We start from the raw sequence: 17,437 nt of genomic DNA, 5'->3' as shown, positions 1-17,437 counted from the left end.
TAGTAGTAGAATATAATTATGCGAAACCTTAGAATCCGTTTCCTCAAACTCCTCAAAGGATACACATTTAGGAAGAGAATTAAAAAAAATAATTAACAGGCTATTTCTCTTCAAGTAACAATAGTGGATAACGTTTTACTCCAGATAATATATCAGCAGACGGGTTACTTTTGTGACCTATAAAGCAGTCACGCAAATCATAACGTGTTGAGAACTGAACGTGAAAACTTCCATTCAAATGCTTATAGAATACAAAATTTTCAGCAGCGAAACGTGAAGATCATTTTACCTTTTATTTTCAGTCATCGAAGGAAAAGAAAGGAATTTAACCAGATTTCAAGGAAAGGAAATTATAAAGCTGACAGTGAAAGAGTTTAAAAGCAAAAACACAAACAAAAGAGTAAATTTGATGCAAGACAAAAAATAGCGGTATTATATATAAGTAACTTTTGACAATATTTGCTAATGTACATCTTGGATTATTTGATAAATTCGCAATAAAATAGGAAAGCGGAAATCGTATTGCTCGGAAGCTTCACAAACAGATTTTCCCCGCTTCATAATTCAAGCAAATGAATGGACTGATGAAATAGCGAAACAGTAGTAGAAAATGCAGCTACCGTAGGATTTGAGTAATGGTCTTACATAAATCTTACTAAATTAATAAGAATGCACACTAGGGATATCAAGAAAAGAAATGCACATTTTTATCCATGTAACCAAATATAAAACATCTGAACTAAACATAGATTTTCTTCAGCGGTACAAGTATAAGAAATAATTACATCTTAAAATAAAAACGATAATTTGAAGATGTCCGCAAATCTTCCACACCAACGCAAACAAACCGAAAACAATTCAAAGCAAGAAAATAACTCACAGGAAAAGAGATGAAGAGCTTGTTGAACAGAAAAACAAAGAAAGCTACTGAAGCACACATAAAAATATATGATTTTACGGTATATATCTTTTATCGCGGCTAAAATGGAGATTTCCAGAAATCTTGAAAGCGTCTGTCATTCGCGAAACAAGTGCTTAAGCATCGGTGCTTCTGTTCAAAAGATATTTCGGGAGTATCCGTACATATTTATCTTGGAGCATATAAAAAGACGGTTGTGAATTATTCATTCGTCAACTTTGTTAGATAAACATTTCGTTGGAACTGCCAATATTCCCGTTTGGTAATTGTACGTAAATGGAAAAAGCACCAAAAGCTTCTTTTAAAAGAAGTAAAACATCTAATAATTCGTTTTACTGTCTGCAGGCCTTGTTTATTCTTTCTTTTCAGGAGTACTGTACAAGTAATTGAGCGAATTAAAAAAGAGTAGTTGACAATGAAAAGCATTCAAGGAAGTGTGCTCACTCCAGCTTGGTTTCTTAAGCATGTAGTATAAATTTTCCAAATTCAAAGCAATTCAGAAGTTTTTTTCGATGGATAAGATATAAAAGCTATATTAATTAAAAAGATCCCACTATGTGAAACAAACAAACAAAAATAAAATCCTAGAACAGAAACAAGTAAGTGTAAACGATTATCTACAGAAAAATATAGAGCGTACTATAAACTTTCAATAAAATACCTAATTTAATTAGTTTCATTAAATTAAATTAATTTTTTCATCTTTTGATATGGTATCTAGCAAATAATCTACTAATAATCCATCAAAGCAGAGAGAGTAGTAGTTTTACCATGCAGAACAAGATACACGCCATTAAATTTGAGGAAGACAGAGTTCTTTAGAGGTAGCTTTTTTTACATGTGATCAGGAAGTTCAACATATGTCTCTTCTTCAATACATTTAAACTACGTTCCTAATGGATTAACCTTTCCAGAACTTTTAATAATATTTCCAGCCTCTGCACTAATAAAAATTAATCACAGACATTAATTTTAAAGCTTATTGTTCATGAAAAGTACGCGTCCATATAATGACAAAGGTGCATAGGAAGATTACACGTTCATATGATTTCTCAAATCTAGAAATTCTGGGTTTGAGTAAGCAAAAAAATTCCCAATTTCCGGCTGTATTTGCATCATAGTCACGCTTCTGGATAGGAAAATAAACAAAGTACAATTTAGTAAAATAAGAATAGGAGTACCATATGTATTATTACATTGAGAATGGATTGAATAACATTTTAGGTTATGCAGTCTTTTAAAAATTAGATAATATTTACATTTAGTTTGACGTTAATTTCAAATGATAAGGCTTCAGGCTATTTAAAGAGATACTTTAACTCTTCATTGCTTCTAATCTCTTTCTAGGAAACAAGGAATTTCCTTCTACTGAAGGAAGACCCGCGGCCTTGGGAGCCTTTTCATTTAAAAATTAAGCTTAAAATAAATTTTAACTGATTTTCAGGTTGACACGCTTCTCTTAAATGGGTTAGTTATTGTTATTCTACCTACTATTATTTGCATAATGAAAGCAGTATAATGTATAATTTAGGCATATTAAAATATCGTAGAACTACAAGGTCCTAAAATACTTAAAGAAAGAAGCGGTCTTTGTAGAGAAAATGTATACTTATATCATAAACATATTCAAAATAAATAAAAATATCTGAAATGTATTCAAATACATAAACTTTGAAAATATCTCTCATTTCAAAGAGCAACAACAGAAATTACTTGTTTAAAGCCACTCGTGAATACGTTTGGACGACAAACACAGCCCGGATAACTATACAAACAGTAAATAATGTATGTTGCATATCTTACTGCGTAAACTAAGCTGAAATAATTGCTGAAGTAAAGAAAAAACATTAAACAAAAGTAATCGCTTGTTTCTTTGAAATGGATATTTAAGGCTGCATTTCTGTATAAAATTATCTTTATTACATTATTTATAAACAGGAGAAACATTTTTTACACGCGTGAAAGGTTAGATCTCTGTAATTCCACTTGATAACTGATTCCGATATTTAGCAAAAATTGTTTCGTTCCTAGAGCAGCCACCAGATGGCAGCCAATGGCACCATTCCGCAGTACCATTCTCAGCTGGAGCATTATTCTTGACTCACGCACCCACCCACACCCACACACAGATGCTGTTCACTAAAACGTTAGAGACACCCTCAAGTACAAATTTCATGCATTCAACATAACAAGTTAACAATGTTTATAACGGCTACTTAAAGCTTCCTGTACTCTTTCGAAATAGTAGTAATTTGGATATTGAGACCATTTCATTAGTAAACTTTTCAAACTATACTTTTACTATCGAAGGGTAAGGATTTATATTGCAAATGATTTGACAGTTCCTTCACGAATTTTTAAATCATCCCCATAAAATGCTGTCCTTTGCTTTAGGAAATTGGGAAAATTAGCATCAGTCATTAAAACAATTCACAACTTTGTGCATATTATCAAATATTTGCCTGTTTCAGAACTAATGGTCTGCTAGCCCAGTCATGTCAAAGCTCACACAAATATTCACATATTAAAGTTAAGAAACAGGAAACAGAATAATTTAATTATTAAATATGAACTTCTGAGATTTATACGTTTCCCTATTCCCCCTTTATCGAATTTTTCATCTGGAAATAAGTGATTCTTTCACATGCAGAGAATTAGATGTTTAAAAAAATGCAGCACGGTTATGTTTAGGAAACATAATGCGGCTCGCTCCGAATTAGAAACTCCACAATTTTCTATCAAATTTAGCACTGTTTAATTCGCTAGTGACTATTATATTATTGGTTAAAACAAGGCAGACATCATAATGATGGTCTGAAATAGTTTAAAACGTGATTAAAATATATATAGATTTAGATTTGATGAAGTATGACAGTACTTCCAAATTCACAGTGCAGTACGAACCACTACAGTACTAATAGCATTTTAATAATTACAGTGTCATTCATAATAGAAATGAAATTTTGATAATTTTTTCCTAAAACCGAATCTCAAAGAATGCGAAAGTGAGAGCCGAATTTGTGAAGATGCAAAGGGGGCGGGGCGAAAGAAGATTAAAGAGACTTCGTTCTGGTTTCGGAATAATTCTGTTAATTGTTTCGGAAAGCACACACATGATGAATACTGATATAGTGCTCTCCAAACTATTATACTCTGCAAACTGAATATCTTTTTATAAAATGAAAATAGACGTTTGTTACTAAATCAATATGCGATTTCGCCTGATTTTACATGTCTCACACCTGCTAATATATAGCGCTTGAAACTGATTAAAAAATAGTTAACTAAATGAAGAATGTGTCTTAAAAAATAGGAATCACAATGAATGGATAACAAAAATTCTGCAATTTGAATAACCAATGAATGTAAAATAAATAATTATTTAATTGTTTTGAATTATAAGTTAGATGAAACTCAAATAGTTGGCTAAAATAACATGTATAAGAAAGCACGTTATGGATATTGTACATTGTTTAGTTTAAATATGTAAATTTAATTAATTTCTGCAGATAAAACTACTAAGAATTCAACAGCTATTTTCTTTGACGTCTCGTTATAACTAAAGGCTTTCTAAAATAGGCTCTGTTATGAACAAAAATTTTAAATATATATCAGTTAACACTACATATTTCCCGTAACGAAATATCAGGTACTACCGACACATAAAATATTGCAATTGCAAACACTTCTACATCTTTTACTATAGCTTAGCAACTGCTAAAGCATGGCGGACTTGCCAGCCGTATAATTACTGCCGTATTGTCTCAACAACTCAGCTTAAATTCATAAAATGATGATCGAAAAGGCGAGATAAGTCTTACCTTGTTATGCTGGGAGAGGATCTATAGTTGAAGGAAAACATCTTTTTTTAATGCGAGAGGGGGAATAGCGCTATGCGCTGTATCTTCAGCAGCGAATGGAAGATGTCGCTATACTACGGGGAAGCCGGTCAAGGGTTGCCAGGTTCGGAAGCCAGCATCCACTTTTCAGCATATCTCACTCTTTCCTCATTTCCCTGAAAACAGTCCACAAACTCGGAAATGTGTACCGCATCAGATTTATTTTTTGGTTCGTTATTCCGGATTGATGCATGGCCCGCTCGCTGTTTGAATTTCAGGGGGCTTAAATAAGTTTACTATGTATACCTGTAAGGCGCCCTTTTTTGATAGTACAAAATTAACTACTTATGTATCTCATTTCATTTGACTTCACACCCACTACTCAAAAATAATTTATTTGAATAAAGTCAGCTGAAAGAAAAATATTTTATAATCAAGCAACATGTAAGATAATCAAGTATGAGCTATATTTAAAGCCCGAAGAATTGTGCAGCACAGTACAAATTTTAATTCATCGAAAATCTTTTTCGTTGGCCTTTCCACCACATTTTATCAATGTACTGGGTACCTTAAAAATTTTTCATTTTCCCTTTATTTAGAATATAAAATTAAGTTAAAGGGTTTAGCGTACTGTCTAGAAGATAAAGGCAGAGAAATTTTTCCGATATAACGGAGACAAACCTGCATTATAAAATTTTTTTAAGGAGAAAAAGGGGCATGCATATAGGAGAGCCTCGAAAATATGAATCTGATATATTTCAGGTGTTCTGCCAGAAAATAAATAAACTCTACAAGTATCTTATCTGATGTAGAAGTAGGCACATATATTTCCTTTTAATGCAAAATTTAAGGAACAAGTAATAAATTACCTTAATACGATTTTTCAAATATTAGAAGGAATGTAAAGGGTAGGTTGCCGGTTTTAGAAAATTGTCTCATATTCGGACGAATATGGTATTCAGAAAATTGCTATTGTAAGGTTTACGCTTGTTGTGGAATCTCCAAATCATAATGAACTTTTTCCATCACTACCTTAAGAAACTGTTATGTTTTTAAAAATTAAATTTTGGATTTAAAATCCATTCCGTTTCAAAACATTTAGCAATTCTAATGATACATCATTAACAAAACTGTTCAGATTTATAGCATGCATAGTTAGCTGTACGGTTCAAAGCGATAATATTTAGGATTATAGAGTTCCCCAAGAAATTTATAAGAGTTATAGAATTTATAGATATTATGGAACTTTAAGTTTGGGAATACTTAGTATATGTGATTCACATAATGGCTCTTAGTATATGTGATTCACATAATGGCTCTGCTTAAAAATCGATTGTCTGTATTGTTTGATTAAATCACTAACACTTGTAAAAGTAAGTTTAATATAATTCATTTTCATACATTTAAATATTTAAAGCTTTGAAGATATCCGCTTTTTCTTTTGCTCCCCCCTCAAACACCCCAGCATTAACAACAACAACAAAAAAAAAAAAAAAAAAAAAAAAAAAGAACTCCAGGGATAAAAGATTCCCATGAATATGAGACGTCTGAAAGTGCTTTAAAGACAAAGAAAGGGCTTCCAACGAACACAATCTCATAGACATGAGCTTGAGGCACTGTATCAAAGAAAAAGGTAATTAAATGTTCCAAATACCATACTTTCATGAAAATTAATTAAATATATACTCTTTCAGCGTAAAGGTTAAAGGATATGTGATAAATTATATGATTTTTAACAGCTACGCTTCTCTTAAAACACGGGTACGGTTTTAGAAGAGCCCTTTAAGAAAAAACTGCATCCTTTTCTTTTTGGGTGAATATGATATATTCAAAGTCAACTATGCGCATACTATATCGGTGTCCAAAACAAAAAGAATTTTGGCTTTTGGTCTATTATTTCCAGAAATGCTTGGGAGGTCCTAATAAAATTTGGTACGGACATAGGTAGATATAATAAAAAGAAAATGTATACCAGACAACAGTCATGGTAGACACGCATGATCGTGGGTAAGGTTCTCGGTGCAATAAAACGAAAAATACAGGTTACAAAACTGAGCAAACAAGAAGGTTAACGGGGGGGGGTATGGTCACCTCTAACAATCATACAGCTCTCACAAACATGTCTTCAAACTGGAAATAATGCAGTTTTTCATTCCTTGAAGCAGGCGAACTCATTTCTATAGCAATACTGCTTTCAGGTTCTGAAAGTTTCTGGGAAGGGCAGTCGAGTAAGAATTGCCTTCCTGAAGGCGTCCTAGACATGCTCTACAGTGTTCTCTTTTTAATAACCTCACTTTCCAGAAAAACCTTCCACCACATTATAACCTATGTGGACGAGTGTGCTGCCAGTTCATAAAAATGAACTGGGAGGCAACAGCAACACTGAAAATGCAAGCGGGCGAAAATGCTGAAAGCCTTTTTTCTGTATTCGACCTTGCAACCTCAGTTATAGACATTCCCATACCTATGAACTATACTTATGATCTTTACGCACAACCATACATGTACGACATGGGTGTTGCATGGTATATTTTGCTTTGTGTTTTATCATTCGACACCCGTTCCAAATTTCATCAAAATCTCTTCATCATTTCTGGAGATAATCAACCAAATGTAAATTTTTTTAAATTGAATTCTAATGTAAATGAAGTATTTAGATTCACAAATGCCAAAATGTTGCTGTAAAGCCATTAATTGACTGATATATAGTTTTTAAAGTGGTACTTGAATTGCATCATTAATGTCGTATGCATTATTTGAAGCAGTACATAACAACAGCTACGAAGTCGCAAACTCTGTTTATTAAGTCTGTATCATATTACAAAATAAGAGTAGCCAGAAACGCAATTCCAGATTTAAGTACTCTTGTTCCGTTTAATCTACTTATTGTAGTTTGCTGATCATAGTTAATGACCCAAATGTTCATTTCCTTTTATCATCTACATGAGAAGAATCTTTACTGACGAATGCAGGAAACATATTATAGAATATGATGGTTACAGAAATAACTTACAGATGTTAGCAAAATGAAATTTATTAGAGTTAGGAAAACAATTTAGCACGTTCTGAGTACATGCGTTAGAGTTTAGATTTTTAGATAAATTTGAAACCTGAATGTTACAAAGTGTATATTTTGCATATTATAAGTTCGTAATCCTAAATTCTTGAAAGAAAGCGAACAAAAGTTATGGTTAAAGCATCTAAGCTTTGTTTCTAAAGTAGGGTATCCTATTTTATTTCAACAAAGTAAAAAAATGTTGGGGGGGGGTGGATCTTCTTTCTCAGCCAGACTGCAAATGATAGTTTAAATTACGTAATATAAGGCGTTGGAGCTATTTTTTATTAATTAAAATGATACTGTAAACTTTTAAAACATTATCATGTACAAATGTTATACTAACTTGCATGGATTATATGCATTATAAATTTCATCAATGTGAGACATTATTACAAATTTAAATAAAAATGATACAATATCTGAAATACGTGTATTGCTTTTGTGTCGTTTAATTTTTCAAGCAATGATTAATTTGAATTTGAATAACGAATTAAAGATCTTAATTAAAGAATTAAAGATCAGATTAAAACTGGCAATCTGTCAGATAGTGAGGCTGATGATTATTCTGGTTGCATTACTGTAGCGCGGCGTAATACATTCGTAAGAAAAATTAAAGGAACAGCTAATAAAAACTCATGTCACTTGAATGACGTTGCAGCGAAGAACATGGAACTTGCACAAGATCTTTGTTTTGTCATGTCTAATATATCTCCCAAATGCAGAATTGCCTATTCTCAAAACAAATAAATAAATTTAAATAAGAAGATAGGAAATGTGATATCCGTTGGGTTAGGGAAAAGTTAATGTTACAACATTTTAGAGATATACGAAAAATTTGAAACAAGTATGTAGTCACAGATGACCAAAATGCAAGCTTTTGAGAGATGTCTTAGATCTTAGATCTTCAGAAATTCTTGCAGTAACAAAGGGTGTTCAAGATGTATAACGCCTAGAAGTTCCTGCACAGTTCTAAGAGGAGACTGCAATGTCGCAAATCGGCATCCTAGTACGTTCACACATTTTCTATCAATTATATCATTTTCTATCAGTCTACAGTATATGTAGGCCACGCCATCCACCGAAATCCTTCGCCCTCAAGGTAATGAGTTTAAGGTGCAGCGATTGGGCCGAGCATAATATCGGTCATAAGAGGAAAGTTATCAGCGATTACACTACTGAATAACTTGAGATAAAGATCAAGAACCTCATATCTGTATATTTCATCATTCATAATTGCCTGGTACAAATGTGTAACCTAGTGCGGCCATTCAAAACGAATTGCGCTAATACCATGATTCTCCCATCTTTGTACCAATGATGTTAAGGGATATTTTCAGGCTCATTGCATTAGTTTTGCTCGCTCAAGATTGTAATACATCCAGAATCTTTCTCCAAACAAGACGAGATCATCAGTAAAAGAGAACTTGGCTCCAGTCCGTGGTATTCCTGACCACGATGATCACTGAACTACTGCATTGATTTCTTTGCATTAAGCCCTTTTTTATGCAGCTTGTCACTTTCGGTGTATCTAGATAGTCGAATACCTGTAGCTGCAGCGAAATTTGTTAGTCTGACGTCAGTTTGTCTATTTTCTTTAACAATCGTTGCCAGATAATGGTCCTGAAAATCTGTTCTGGAATGTTTTCGACCTTGACCTTTTTTGTCTGTTTACATCACTAGTGTCTTTAAACCATTTTCCGATTCTTTTGGTTACTTTTGTGTACTTTTATATCTTTGACTATTTTAAAGATATGTGTGAATGCTTGTCCTGCTTCCATTCTTTCTACTGCGCGTTTTTCTCACAATCCGTCAGGTGCCTTTTAACGACATATTCTACCTTCCACAAACAAAGATTTTATCATAATGCTATAACCTTTGAAATTAGACTTTAAGCACCTCCTTGTACTCCTCTGTACATGCACCGAAAGAACGGGCTCAAGTTTACATATTTCTTGCATAAAGAAGACAAATTCCATTACACTACTTGAGAAGGGTGTTCTTGAGCTGCCAACAAACTACCTTTTATCGGGCGTTATTTAATATGATTAACATACACTACATTTTTACAATTGTTCCTTAAATTTTTCCCGGCAGTGCACAGCGGGACGGAATAAATGGAAGACTGAGACAGAGAAGTTTCTAACTTCAAAAATAAAAAAAAGAAGCTATAAACAATTAAGAAATTTATACATAGCTTTTAAATCGCTTCACTCCACTTTTAAAGATAAATTATGCAATACAGAATAGCAATACCACTTAGAACTAGCAACTGCCAGACAACATGGATGATGATTTAAAGTTGCTCTGCATTGGGCAACGGTAACACTTTCCAAGCCTATAAGGAATTATCGCATTCCCTCTGGTGTGCTCTTGTTGCGTAAGTGGTAGTACATTCGGCTACTAAATGGGAAGATCCATGGTTCGAATAGCTGCTAAGGCTTAGCTGATTTTTCACTTTCTCCCTTCGAAAACCTAACAGCCTGTAAACTGAGTAGATGGAAAATACCTTGATAGTGTAATGCAGTGATGATAAGAAAAAAAAAAAAAAAAAAAAACGGAAACACCAAGATATAGACTTCTTAATGCCACAATGTGTAAGATAAAAATCCATATTTTTTTAAAATCTCCAAGTAAACATTTTTATCGCGGATTTCCTATCAATATAATATGTATCGCAAACTATAATAATGCGCAGTAACTAACAGATGTTTTGTCTCAAATCTCTCTATTACGTATTTTTATTCCTGAATTTCCCGTTGATTGCTTTATCATACTATCTTAGCATATATATTTGGTGATCCGCCAGAAGTAGCTCGTGTTTTTATTTAAGATCTTCTAAATATAACTTAGTGAAAAAATTAGAAAATATCACAGGGTTTTGTAAAATACATTTTCAATATGTAATTTTATAAAACTGGTAAGTTCAAAACAAAATGGAAATGTGAACTTATACGTGGCCATAAAATGGAAAGAAAAAAATTAAGGGAAAAGTCAGAGTAATAGTAATGAGATAAACTTGGATTTAAAACTGGGTATAATTCAAGATTTGCCTGGCCTTGATTTAAAACAATATGTCTTTGCTTTTCTAGTATAATTCAAGGGTAAATCCTATTTAAGTTCTCTCTTTACTGCTGATGAGGATTACTTTGGTATTCTTTACTGCTAATGAGGATATACTTACTTTCGACTAACGAACCAACTGAAACTTCTTTTAAAATGCAATAATTTTTTTAACCAAAATTCATGTTACATAAGCAAAACCATGGAAATCAGTGTTTATATGGTAGCCTCCGACAGAAAACAAACCCGGATGAAACTGCCGGTGTTTAATGATATTACTCACTTTTCTACTGGTGGGTGTAAGAATCGAATGAGGTCAATTAAATTGTAAAGCAGTTATGTTTTACTATCTCTAAGAGTAGGTAAAATGTTAGAATTCAAGAAAAATCATTCTACTAAATTTCAGTTTTCTCAAAAATTATAATCTAATGAGCCTATGAGAAAAGGGGCTTTCGCTTTCTTACCCAGCTTAGATAGAAACGAAACACGTGCAAAAAGTTAATAGCATTACATTAAAATGCAATTAATTTTAAACTAATTTAAATTACTTTCCTTAAATAATAAATAATAAGATAAAATGCATAAAAAAGCGTTGTAACAAGAAGTATAATATGAGACACTTAAATTAATATCTATTTTTTGCGCATTTACGCAGAGAATAATATTTCAACTGCATACAATTACAATTAAGATAGAAGACTGGTTTTTAAAAAATAGTATTATTGCGAGAGGCACCGATTAATTTTATTTGATAAATCAATTTTCCCCTGCTTTAGTGAATATCATACTAGAATGTATTAATTGATAGTATGTTAGACTGAATTAATTAACAGTATATTGGACTAATTAAATTTATTTTTAGTGTAATAGTTTTATAGGTATTTTGTACATTTCTTCATTCAACTGTAATAGAATTTTTTATAAATTTTTAATGTTTAAAGTTTAAAGTTAAAGCCAGAGTTAATTATTAAAAAGATTCAGGATCTCAGATCTTCAAATTCTGGTATTAAATTTCATAAACAATCAGAAAGCTATGTAAATCTGACTGAAAATAAGTAACAGTTAAATAGATGGAAATAATATATTTAAATAAAAACAATTTCCAAAATAGAGGGAAAATCATGGAACTATTTTTAATATTCGCTGCTGCAAAATAATACTTTTTTCTTTTCTTTAATATGAGAACTACATCATCGAAATATACTACGTCAATGTGTGCAAAATACTGTGCGAAAGCTGTATAAACTGGGATGACTCTCATTCAACGAAATGTTATTCATTTCCCAATATTTTATAAGTGAATCTAAATTTATCGAAGAGTATACTTTTCATCTTCCAAGCATAAAGCAAGAAACAGATAGACTTAGTTATCTGTTTCCTTAACCTAAGGTATCTGTTTCTTTAACCTAAGTTATCTGTTTCTTATTTTGTATATATATGTTATACTAACTCTCATCTCCATTCTTACATCTAATTTCCTCATTCTAGAGATTTTTTCTCATACTCCAGGCTGTGAGATTTATTTCAAAAATTGAAAATGCAAAATCTATGAAACAAAAAGCCATCCACTTCAAATATTAGAAAGTTCTTAAATTATATTAGATACTTTTAATCCTTCCGATACCTGGATCAATTTCAATTTATCATATACAACAAATATAGACTTTCTGCCAAGGCTATTCAGGTTACTAAGAACTTATTAAAAATAATTTATTTAAAATATGCGTCTTTCGAAAGCGTTTTACAAGACCATACAATACCAACCGGCATAACAGGGAATTTTAATCTTAATAAAACTCCTTTTATAGATTTAAAAAAAATATTTTTCACGAACACGAATAAATTTAAATTGAAAACAGAACTGCAGTCAGAAGCGAGTTTTATGACTGTATGATAAAATGTAACATTTAGGATAAAATGTAACGTGATACTAAAGAAACTAGCTGAATTTTGAAAGTAATGAGAAATTCATATAAGCATTTTTATGCTAATATTAAATTATATACTTAATGTTGTAATTTCTCAGAGTTAAAAACAAATTCTTTTTCCATTCTTTCTGACAGAAAGAAAAGTAAAAGTAAAAAAAAAAGAAGAAAAGTAAAAGACAGAAAAGTAAAAGTAAAAAAAAGTAAAAGTAAAGTCTGACAGAAAGAATGGAATAAGTAACAACAGCTGTATGAATAAAAATCGTGGACGGTTTCGGTTTGACTCGAGAGGAAATTTTATGGAAATTATGCGTTTCTCCATGTGTTATGAGGTTATGTTCTTTCATAAAGTCCCCGTGAAAGCTTCCTAGATATAGACTCTTCTTGATCTTCCCCGTAAATCTCCATTTGTATAGTTATCCTAAATTTCTTTCAAAATACGAGGGCCATCCAGGAAGTAGATTACGTTTCCGTCTGTGTCCGCTAGGGGCGGGGCTAGCGCGGCCATCTTGGGGTCAGAGCGTTGCGCAGCTCAGTCTGCATCTAGCCGTGCTAGTGAGAGGTTCGTGCTGTGCTCCGTTCAGATACTGTGACGGTTTGAAATGTCTGCGTTAATTGAAAATCCCGCGAGCTGCGAGGTGCGCTCAGTAATAAGGTTTCTGACTGCAAAAAACTGTAAACCGATAGAAATCTATCGGCAGCTTCGTGAAGTGTATGGGGACAACATTATCACTGAAGGTGGAGTGCGTCAGTGGGTCATAAGATTTCAAAATGGCCGAACCAATGTTCACGACGAAGATCGAAGTGGGAGACCCAGCATAGTGACCGCCGAACTTCTCGAAAAAGTCGATGCTAAAGTCCGTGAAAATCGAAATTTCACAATAACGGAACTTTCTTTGAGTTTTCCACAAATTTCGCGAAGTTTGTTGCACGAAATCATCAGCGAAAAGCTTGGTTACCACAAGTTTTGTGCAAGATGGATTCCAAAAATCTTGACAGAGGACCACAAAAATCAGCGAATGGCTGCAGCGTTGAACTTTTTGGACGCTTACCATAAGGATGGTGACTCTTTACTCGATCGCATCGTTACTGGTGACGAAACATGGGTGAAACATGTGAACTGTGAAACGAAATTGCAATCAATGCAGTGGGGGCACACAAGTTCTCCCCAAAAACCCAAGAAATGCATGCAAACAATGTCGGCAAGGAAGATGATGGCGACTGTTTTTTGGGACAGAAAAGGTGTAATTTTGGTGGACTTCCTGGAAAGAGGCACTACAATAAACTCTCAAAGGTATTGCCAAACTCTCCAAAAACTCAGAAGAGCAATTCAAAACAAGCGCAGAGGAATGTTGAGCTCTAAGATCTTGTTGATTCACGACAACGCCCGGCCCCACACGGCAAATGTCACTCGTAAAGTTCTTGAATCTTTTAAGTGGGAGTTGTTTCCTCATCCGCCGTACAGTCCCGACCTGGCACCGAGCGACTTCCACCTATTCCCAGCAATGAAGAAGTGGCTGGCTATGCAGCGTTTTGATGATGACGCACAGCTGCAAGAAGAGGTAACGAAGTGGTTGAAGGCGCAGGCGGCCGAATTTTTCGACGAAGGAATTTCCAAGCTCGTACATCGCTACGATAAATGCCTTAATTTGTATGGTGACTATGTAGAAAAGTAGTATTTGAGTGTGGCTTTCATCTGTATATAATAAAATTTGTTTCCTATACTTTGTTTATTTTTTTATTCCAAAACGTAATCTACTTTCTGGATAGCCCTCGTATAAATCACTGCAAATAAGAAACGAAGCATAAATGATCTTCCAGACGCTATGCATTTCAATATTTATCCTTGTCATACGTTTGTGTATTGTACAGATTTATCCGAATAACGCTTCAAAATTATAAAAATTTTCTTAAAAATATGAATATATGCACGTACTCCCTATGTGAAAATATCCATTTAAAGACAGTGCATAGTAGAATAATTTCCAGGCATTATATCATAATTTGATGCAAAGTTGCTAAAATAATATTTAATTTTTCTAAAAGGTAATTTGAATGTTTTAAACTCTAGCATTACAACAGTCAAGCATAAAATAATTATTTTTGGAAAGTCATTACTGAAAATTTTGCATTGCTACAACTATTCCATAGAAATTTCGTACAAATATATATTTTCGCGCATTCAAAATAACAATATGCGAAAAATAATCATTTTCGGGGTTTGCAAATAGTACCTTCCACTTGGTTTGATAACAAACATAAAAATACATAACAGTAATAATAAAATGCTGACTGCAAATATAAAGCGCGATAAAAATTTGCGTGCCCGACATTCATGAGGAACATCGTAAAGTCTCCTTGGCGATTAAAAATTGCTTGAAACCGCAAACGGCTGCAAGTGCGCCAAATGTGGTCGCACCCACTTTTCCTCGGTTTAGGGAGTTTACGAAGGTTGATCGGTCGGTAAGTTGCTATAGCAACGCACGTGCTCTTCGGCGCCATAAAATGCCTTTTGAAATGGTTATTTGTTTACTGACAGAATCTATACATATCCCACAAATGTTTCTTTCGGATAAAAGCCCGACTAGCGTTATGCCAAAATTCATTCTTACGATAAAATCCAATCTTCTCACTTGAAAAAAAATCCACATTTCAGAAAGAGTGCAATTCATATGCGAAAGGGAGCGAAGGTTTATCCTTTTATGAATAAAAATCTCTTTAATCCGAAGGTACCTGCAAGAAGTAGTTATACATTATGTATACAAAGATAAAGAGAGAGAGAGAAAACAGCTTAATAACTATACAGAGGATAAAGCACTTAATTTTTACTGCACTTTAAGAATTAAAATTTATTAATTAAAAATCGCACATAAATGAAATTAAATAAGAGAAATATATTTAAAATGTGCACAACATGTTTCGAAGTACAGCATTCTACTCTTCTGTACAAAAATACTGAATACATATACAAATAAATACCCTCTAAAATTGCGAAATTTTATATTCAAAATTCAGACAAGGAAAGACTGAGAAAAATCAGTTTTATAAATGAATAACAATTTTCGGTTCATACTCTAGAAGGGTTTCAAAGTGATCATTATGACACTGAATACAAAAATTATACCGTAACCCCCTCCGCAAGGATATAAATTTATCCAATTTCTCCCTACTCTTTACATACGCATGGGGGTCTTTTCTTCAGAACTAAAACTTAACTATGAATTAATGCATGCATATACAGTTTCGTGCAAAATATTGTGGATTTGTCTTTCTTTATCACGGTCTGCGTAATTTAACGAAGTTTTCTTACCAGCATTTTATTTCAGAAAGCAAATTTATAAATGAATTCGATTTTTTGCGTCTAATTTAACAACTGGAAACTGAACAATATTTTAAATCAATTATATTTAAATAAATTTTATGCACTTTTTCCTTCTAGAAAGGTTGCCTTTAACAGTTAACAATATGCCATTACTTCATTGGTATAATAAATTTATTATTTAGATGTAATTAATTTTATTCTTTCATTTGAATTTGTTATTGTTTCTTTAAGTTGTGAGTTTCTTTGATGTTACTTAACCAGTTAATTTATGTTTTGGATCTTTACTGTCATCTCTTCCTTCCGTTTTTGAGCCAGAATGCAAATTAGTTCACTTGAACTTAAAGAAGGTTTTTAGATTGTAAGACACAGCATATTATGCCTCTCGAGACCACGTTACTAGATTGCTAACTCAGGTACGATTTGTAGTCTTCGGCCTTGCATTATAAATGCCGATAGTTGAATATCCACGCCGGTTAAGTTTTAAGCTAACTTCGCGTTAATTGATCTATAAAACCTTTTGTTATCAGTTTATTTAAATTAAATTTTACATTTGACTTGCTTTAAGTTATCTCGCCACAAGTGGTTGGCTGAGTTGTAAGAAACCACGTGTGCCTTCTCTTAGGGGCTTTTACACCCTTCTCAAGTTTCAAATTCTACTTTAGACTTGCTATAATTCGTTGCCAGTCTATCTAATGTTTGGTTACACATCATGATGCCAAAGAAAATTACTAAACTTTATAAAGTTTTATATGTTTGTTTTAAACTCTAGATTACTTACTTTTGCATTGCAGTTTTATTAAATTAATTTAATAACTAGAATAAGTAAAAAGAAAGATTTAAAAGGAAAATTAAGGGCACAAATTGAGATGTTATTTGGAAACAAAAAGATATAAATAAAATTAGAGGTTTCATTTCAGATTGTAAGCTGACTAAAGAAAGCAAAAAATGAAAAGTTCTCATTGAAACGTTTAATCATGTATATGGATGTGAAACAATATCCTCTGGGCGAGAAGAGAGAAAGCCTATAAGAGTCTAAAATATCGTAGGTTATCATCCACGCAAATAAAATGGATGTGAACAGATCGCGCTGTATCAGCCAGTACCAGTACTGTAAGAAGACACATTCTGAAATTTGGATTAAAATCTTTTAGACCACACAGAAAACCTAAGCTGATACTTTCTATGAATACTTTCTATGATAAAGAAAGAATTTCTTTGAACCTAGACTTATGCCACATGAGTTTCTCGGGATTGAAGGTTTTATCCAAAATTTAATTATTTTCCACACTTAAACTAATTTTACTCAATTTTTAA

General features: G+C 32.7%; 1 protein-coding gene across 5 annotated transcripts in view; it reads right to left on the bottom strand.

Moving 5' to 3' along the window:
- The window catches only part of LOC118185151 (E3 ubiquitin-protein ligase PDZRN3-like), a 290,073-nt gene that overhangs the window by 82,551 nt on the left and 190,085 nt on the right, over positions 1-17,437 (bottom strand). Inside the window, exon 1 of one of the 5 annotated variants that reach the window (XM_035354960.2) lies at positions 4,741-4,887. The exons of 3 other annotated variants lie outside the window; for them this stretch is intronic. The gene's annotated coding sequence lies outside the window, so the exon portion shown is untranslated. Of the gene's footprint in view, positions 1-4,740; positions 4,888-17,437 lie in introns of those variants that run through there. One more of the 5 variants, XM_085808506.1, reaches the window with a different exon arrangement.

The sequence above is a fragment of the Stegodyphus dumicola genome, chromosome X1 (genome assembly GCF_044657685.1).
Source record: "Stegodyphus dumicola isolate Sdum_Otavi_A_Nest chromosome X1, ASM4465768v1".
Classification (NCBI taxonomy): Eukaryota; Metazoa; Arthropoda; class Arachnida; order Araneae; family Eresidae; genus Stegodyphus; species Stegodyphus dumicola.
Note: the sequence above shows the minus strand (reverse complement) of the source record. Positions and strands in the feature narration are given on the sequence as shown.